Genomic DNA, 7,793 nt, shown 5'->3' with positions numbered 1-7,793 from the left:
CACATTCCTGGTAGAACTACATAGCAAAGTACAAAGTTCGTATCGGATAGACGAAATTAGTTGAAATAGACAGTTTTTGCATGGTAACACATTCCTGGTAGAACTACATAGCAAAGTACAAAGTTCGTATCGGATGGACGAAATTAGTTGAAATAGACAGTTTTTGCATGGTAACTCACTCCTGGTAGAACTACATAGCAAAGTACAAAGTTCGTATCGGATGGACAAAATTAGTTGAAATAGACAGTTTTTGCATGGTAACACATTCCTGGTAGAACTCATAGCAAAGTACAAAGTTCGTATCGGATGGACGAAATTAGTTGAAATAGACAGTTTTTGCATGGTAACTCATTCCTGGTAGAACTACATAGCAAAGTACTAAGTTCGTATCGGATGGACAAAATTAGTTGAAATAGACAGTTTTTGCATGGTAACACATTCCTGGTAGAACTATATAGCAAAGTACAAAGTTCGTATCGGATGGACAAAATTAGTTGAAATAGACAGTTTTTGCATGGTAACACATTTCTGGTAGAACTACATAGCAAAGTACAAAGTTCGTATCGGATGGACGAAATTAGTTGAAATAGACAGTTTTTGCATGGTAACACACTCCTGGTAGAACTACATAGCAAAGTACAAAGTTCGTATCTGATGGACGAAATTAGTTGAAATAGACAGTTTTTGCATGGTAACACATTCCTGGTAGAACTACATAGCAAAGTACAAAGTTCGTATCGGATGGACGAAATTAGTTGAAATAGACAGTTTTTGCATGGTAACACATTCCTGGTAGAACTTCATAGCAAAGTACAAAGTTCGTATCGGATGGACGAAATTAGTTGAAATAGACAGTTTTTGCATGGTAACTCATTCCTGGTAGAACTATATAGCAAAGTACAAAGTTCGTATCGGATGGACAAAATTAGTTGAAATAGACAGTTTTTGCATGGTAACACATTCCTGGTAGAACTACATAGCAAAGTACAAAGTTCGTATCGGATGGACGAAATTAGTTGAAATAGACAGTTTTTGCATGGTAACACATTTCTGGTAGAACTACATAGCAAAGTACAAAGTTCGTATCGGATGGACGAAATTAGTTGAAATAGACAGTTTTTTGCATGGTAACACACTCCTGGTAGAACTACATAGCAAAGTACTAAGTTCGTATCGGATGGACGAAATTAGTTGAAATAGACAGTTTTTGCATGGTAACACATTCCTGGTAGAACTACATAGCAAAGTACAAAGTTCGTATCGGATGGACGAAATTAGTTGAAATAGACAGTTTTTGCATGGTAACACATTCCTGGTAGAACTACATAGCAAAGTACCAAGTTCGTATCGGATGGACGAAATAAGTTGAAATAGACAGTTTTTGCATGGTAACACATTCCTGGTAGAACTATAAAGCAAAGTACAAAGTTCGTATCGGATGGACAAAATTAGTTGAAATAGACAGTTTTTGCATGGTAACACACTCCTGGTAGAACTACAAAGCAAAGTACAAAGTTAGTATCGGATGGACGAAATTAGTTGAAATAGACAGTTTTTGCATGGTAACACACTCCTGGTAGAACTACATAGCAAAGTACAAAGTTCGTATCTGATGGACGAAATTAGTTGAAATAGACAGTTTTTGCATGGTAACACATTCCTGGTAGAACTATATAGCAAAGTACAAAGTTCGTATCGGATGGACAAAATTAGTTGAAATAGACAGTTTTTGCATGAAAACTCATTCCTGGTGGAACTTCATAGCAAAGTACAAAGTTCGTATCGGATGGACGAAATTAGTTGAAATAGACAGTTTTTGCATGGTAACTTATTCCTGGTAGAACTACATAGCAAAGTACAAAGTTCGTATCGGATGGACGAAATTAGTTGAAATAGACAGTTTTTGCATGGTAACACACTCCTGGTAGAACTACATAGCAAAGTACAAAGTTCGTATCGGATGGACAAAATTAGTTGAAATAGACAGTTTTTGCATGAAAACTCATTCCTGGTGGAACTTCATAGCAAAGTACAAAGTTCGTATCGGATGGACGAAATTAGTTGAAATAGACAGTTTTTGCATGGTAACACATTCCTGGTAGAACTATATAGCAAAGTACAAAGTTCGTATCGGATGGACAAAATTAGTTGAAATAGACAGTTTTTGCATGAAAACTCATTCCTGGTGGAACTTCATAGCAAAGTACAAAGTTCGTACCGGATGGACGAAATTAGTTGAAATAGACAGTTTTTGCATGGTAACACATTCCTGGTAGAACTACATAGCAAAGTACAAAGTTCGTATCGGATGGACAAAATTAGTTGAAATAGACAGTTTTTGCATGGTAACACACTCCTGGTAGAACTACATAGCAAAGTACAAAGTTCGTATCGGATGGACGAAATTAGTTGAAATAGACAGTTTTTGCATGGTAACTTATTCCTGGTAGAACTACATAGCAAAGTACAAAGTTCGTATCGGATGGACGAAATTAGTTGAAATAGACAGTTTTTGCATGGTAACACATTCCTGGTAGAACTACATAGCAAAGTACAGAGTTCGTATCGGATGGACGAAATAAGTTGAAATAGACAGTTTTTGCATGGTAACACACTCCTGGTAGAACTACATAGCAAAGTACAAAGTTCGTATCGGATGGACGAAATTAGTTGAAATAGACAGTTTTTGCATGGTAACACATTCCTGGTAGAACTACATAGCAAAGTACCAAGTTCGTATCGGATGGACGAAATAAGTTGAAATAGACAGTTTTTGCATGGTAACACATTCCTGGTAGAACTACATAGCAAAGTACAAAGTTCGTATCGGATGGACGAAATTAGTTGAAATAGACAGTTTTTGCATGGTAACACATTCCTGGTAGAACTACATAGCAAAGTACAAAGTTCGTATCGGATGGACGAAATAAGTTGAAATAGACAGTTTTTGCATGGTAACACACTCCTGGTAGAACTACATAGCAAAGTACCAAAGTTCGTATCGGATGGACGAAATTAGTTGAAATAGACAGTTTTTGCATGGTAACACATTCCTGGTAGAACTACATAGCAAAGTACTAAGTTCGTATCGGATGGACAAAATTAGTTGAAATAGACAGTTTTTGCATGGTAACACATTCCTGGTAGAACTACATAGCAAAGTACAGAGTTCGTATCGGATGGACGAAATAAGTTGAAATAGACAGTTTTTGCATGGTAACACACTCCTGGTAGAACTACATAGCAAAGTACAAAGTTCGTATCGGATGGACGAAATTAGTTGAAATAGACAGTTTTTGCATGGTAACACATTCCTGGTAGAACTACATAGCAAAGTACCAAGTTCGTATCGGATGGACGAAATAAGTAGAAATAGACAGTTTTTGCATGGTAACACATTCCTGGTAGAACTACATAGCAAAGTACAAAGTTCGTATCGGATGGACGAAATTAGTTGAAATAGACAGTTTTTGCATGGTAACACATTCCTGGTAGAACTACATAGCAAAGTACCAAGTTCGTATCGGATGGACAAAATTAGTTGAAATAGACAGTTTTTGCATGGTAACACATTCCTGGTAGAACTACATAGCAAAGTACAGAGTTCGTATCGGATGGACGAAATAAGTTGAAATAGACAGTTTTTGCATGGTAACACACTCCTGGTAGAACTACATAGCAAAGTACCAAGTTCGTATCGGATGGACGAATTAAGTTGAAATAGACAGTTTTTGCATGGTAACACACTCCTGGTATAACTACATAGCAAAGTACCAAGTTCGTATCGGATGGACGAAATTAGTTGAAATAGACAGTTTTTGCATGGTAACACATTCCTGGTAGAACTACATAGCAAAGTACAAAGTTCGTATCGGATGGACGAAATTAGTTGAAATAGACAGTTTTTGCATGGTAACACATTCCTGGTAGAACTATATAGCAAAGTACAAAGTTCGTATCGGATGGACAAAATTAGTTGAAATAGACAGTTTTTGCATGAAAACTCATTCCTGGTGGAACTTCATAGCAAAGTACAAAGTTCGTATCGGATGGACGAAATTAGTTGAAATAGACAGTTTTTGCATGGTAACTTATTCCTGGTAGAACTACATAGCAAAGTACAAAGTTCGTATCGGATGGACGAAATTAGTTGAAATAGACAGTTTTTGCATGGTAACACACTCCTGGTAGAACTACATAGCAAAGTACAAAGTTCGTATCGGATGGACAAAATTAGTTGAAATAGACAGTTTTTGCATGAAAACTCATTCCTGGTGGAACTTCATAGCAAAGTACAAAGTTCGTATCGGATGGACGAAATTAGTTGAAATAGACAGTTTTTGCATGGTAACACATTCCTGGTAGAACTATATAGCAAAGTACAAAGTTCGTATCGGATGGACAAAATTAGTTGAAATAGACAGTTTTTGCATGAAAACTCATTCCTGGTGGAACTTCATAGCAAAGTACAAAGTTCGTATCGGATGGACGAAATTAGTTGAAATAGACAGTTTTTGCATGGTAACTTATTCCTGGTAGAACTACATAGCAAAGTACAAAGTTCGTATCGGATGGACGAAATTAGTTGAAATAGACAGTTTTTGCATGGTAACACACTCCTGGTAGAACTACATAGCAAAGTACAAAGTTCGTATCGGATGGACAAAATTAGTTGAAATAGACAGTTTTTGCATGAAAACTCATTCCTGGTGGAACTTCATAGCAAAGTACAAAGTTCGTATCGGATGGACGAAATTAGTTGAAATAGACAGTTTTTGCATGGTAACACATTCCTGGTAGAACTACATAGCAAAGTACAGAGTTCGTATCGGATGGACAAAATTAGTTGAAATAGACAGTTTTTGCATGGTAACACACTCCTGGTAGAACTACATAGCAAAGTACAAAGTTCGTATCGGATGGACGAAATTAGTTGAAATAGACAGTTTTTGCATGGTAACACATTCCTGGTAGAACTACATAGCAAAGTACAAAGTTCGTATCGGATGGACGAAATTAGTTGAAATAGACAGTTTTTGCATGGTAACACATTCCTGGTAGAACTACATAGCAAAGTACAAAGTTCGTATCGGATGGACGAAATTAGTTGAAATAGACAGTTTTTGCATGGTAACACATTCCCGGTATAACCACATAGCAAAGTACAAAGTTCGTATCGGATGGACGAAATTAGTTGAAATAGACAATTTTTGCATGGTAACACATTCCTGGTAGAACTACATAGCAAAGTACAAAGTTCGTTTCGGATGGACAAAATTAGTTGAAATAGACAGTTTTTGCATGGTAACACATTCCTGGTAGAACTACATAGCAAAGTAAAAAGTTCGTATCGGATGGACGAAATTAGTTGAAATAGACAGTTTTTGCATGGTAACACATTCCTGGTAGAACTATATAGCAAAGTACAAAGTTCGTATCGGATGGACGAAATTAGTTGAAATAGACAGTTTTTGCATGGTAACTCATTCCTGGTAGAACTACATAGCAAAGTACTAAGTTCGTATCGGATGGACAAAATTAGTTGAAATAGACAGTTTTTGCATGGTAACACACTCCTGGTAGAACTACATAGCAAAGTACAAAGTTCGTATCGGATGGACAAAATTAGTTGAAATAGACAGTTTTTGCATGGTAACACATTCCTGGTAGAACTTCATAGCAAAGTACAAAGTTCGTATCGGATGGACAAAATTAGTTGAAATAGACAGTTTTTGCATGGTAACACATTCCTGGTAGAACTACATAGCAAAGTACAAAGTTCGTATCGGATGGACGAAATTAGTTGAAATAGACAGTTTTTGCATGGTAACACATTCCTGGTAGAACTACATAGCAAAGTACAAAGTTCGTATCGGATGGACGAAATTAGTTGAAATAGACAGTTTTTGCATGGTAACACACTCCTGGTAGAACTACATAGCAAAGTACTAAGTTCGTATCGGATGGACGAAATTAGTTGAAATAGACAGTTTTTTGCATGGTAACACATTCCTGGTAGAACTACATAGCAAAGTACAAAGTTCGTATCGGATGGACGAAATTAGTTGAAATAGACAGTTTTTGCATGGTAACACATTCCTGGTAGAACTACATAGCAAAGTACCAAGTTCGTATCGGATGGACGAAATAAGTTGAAATAGACAGTTTTTGCATGGTAACACATTCCTGGTAGAACTATATAGCAAAGTACAAAGTTCGTATCGGATGGACAAAATTAGTTGAAATAGACAGTTTTTGCATGGTAACTCATTCCTGGTAGAACTACAAAGCAAAGTACAAAGTTAGTATCGGATGGACGAAATTAGTTGAAATAGACAGTTTTTGCATGGTAACACACTCCTGGTAGAACTACATAGCAAAGTACAAAGTTCGTATCGGATGGACGAAATTAGTTGAAATAGACAGTTTTTGCATGGTAACACATTCCTGGTAGAACTACATAGCAAAGTACAAAGTTCGTATCGGATGGACGAAATTAGTTAAAATAGACAGTTTTTGCATGGTAACACATTCCTGGTAGAACTACATAGCAAAGTACAAAGTTCGTATCGGATGGACGAAATTTGTTGAAATAGACAGTTTTTGCATGGTAACACATTTCTGGTAGAACTACATAGCAAAGTACAAAGTTCGTATCGGATGGACAAAATTAGTTGAAATAGACAGTTTTTGCATGGTAACACACTCCTGGTAGAACTACATAGCAAAGTACAAAGTTCGTATCGGATGGACGAAATTAGTTGAAATAGACAGTTTTTGCATGGTAACACATTCCTGGTAGAACTACATAGCAAAGTACAAAGTTCGTATCGGATGGACGAAATTAGTTGAAATAGACAGTTTTTGCATGCAAACTCATTCCTGGTGGAACTTCATAGCAAAGTACAAAGTTCGTATCGGATGGACGAAATTAGTTGAAATAGACAGTTTTTGCATGGTAACACATTCCTGGTAGAACTGCACAGTAAAGTACAAAGTTCGTATCGGATGGACAAAATTAGTTGAAATAGACAGTTTTTGCATGGTAACACATTCCTGGTAGAACTACATAGCAAAGTACAAAGTTCGTATCGGATGGACGAAATTAGTTGAAATAGACAGTTTTTGCATAGTAACTCATTCCTGGTAGAACTACAAAGCAAAGTACAAAGTTCGTATCGGATGGACGAAATTAGTTGAAATAGACAGTTTTTGCATGGTAACACATTCCTGGTAGAACTACATAGCAAAGTACAAAGTTCGTATCGGATGGACGAAATTAGTTGAAATAGACAGTTTTTGCATGGTAACACATTCCTGGTAGAACTACATAGCAAAGTACCAAGTTCGTATCGGATGGACAAAATTAGTTGAAATAGACAGTTTTTGCATGGTAACACACTCCTGGTGGAACTTCATAGCAAAGTACAAAGTTCGTATCGGATGGACAAAATTAGTTGAAATAGACAGTTTTTGCATGAAAACTCATTCCTGGTGGAACTTCATAGCAAAGTACAAAGTTCGTATCGGATGGACGAAATTAGTTGAAATAGACAGTTTTTGCATGAAAACTCATTCCTGGTGGAACTTCATAGCAAAGTACAAAGTTAGTATCGGATGGACAAAATTAGTTGAAATAGACAGTTTTTGCATGGTAACACATTCCTGGTAGAACTACATAGCAAAGTACTAAGTTCGTATCGGATGGACGAAATTAGTTGAAATAGACAGTTTTTGCATGGTAACACATTCCTGGTAGAACTACATAGCAAAGTACAAAGTTCGTATCGGAT

Source organism: Anopheles moucheti, unplaced genomic scaffold (assembly GCF_943734755.1).
Source record: "Anopheles moucheti unplaced genomic scaffold, idAnoMoucSN_F20_07 putative_Y_49, whole genome shotgun sequence".
NCBI classification, from domain to species: Eukaryota; Metazoa; Arthropoda; class Insecta; order Diptera; family Culicidae; genus Anopheles; species Anopheles moucheti.
Note: the sequence above shows the minus strand (reverse complement) of the source record.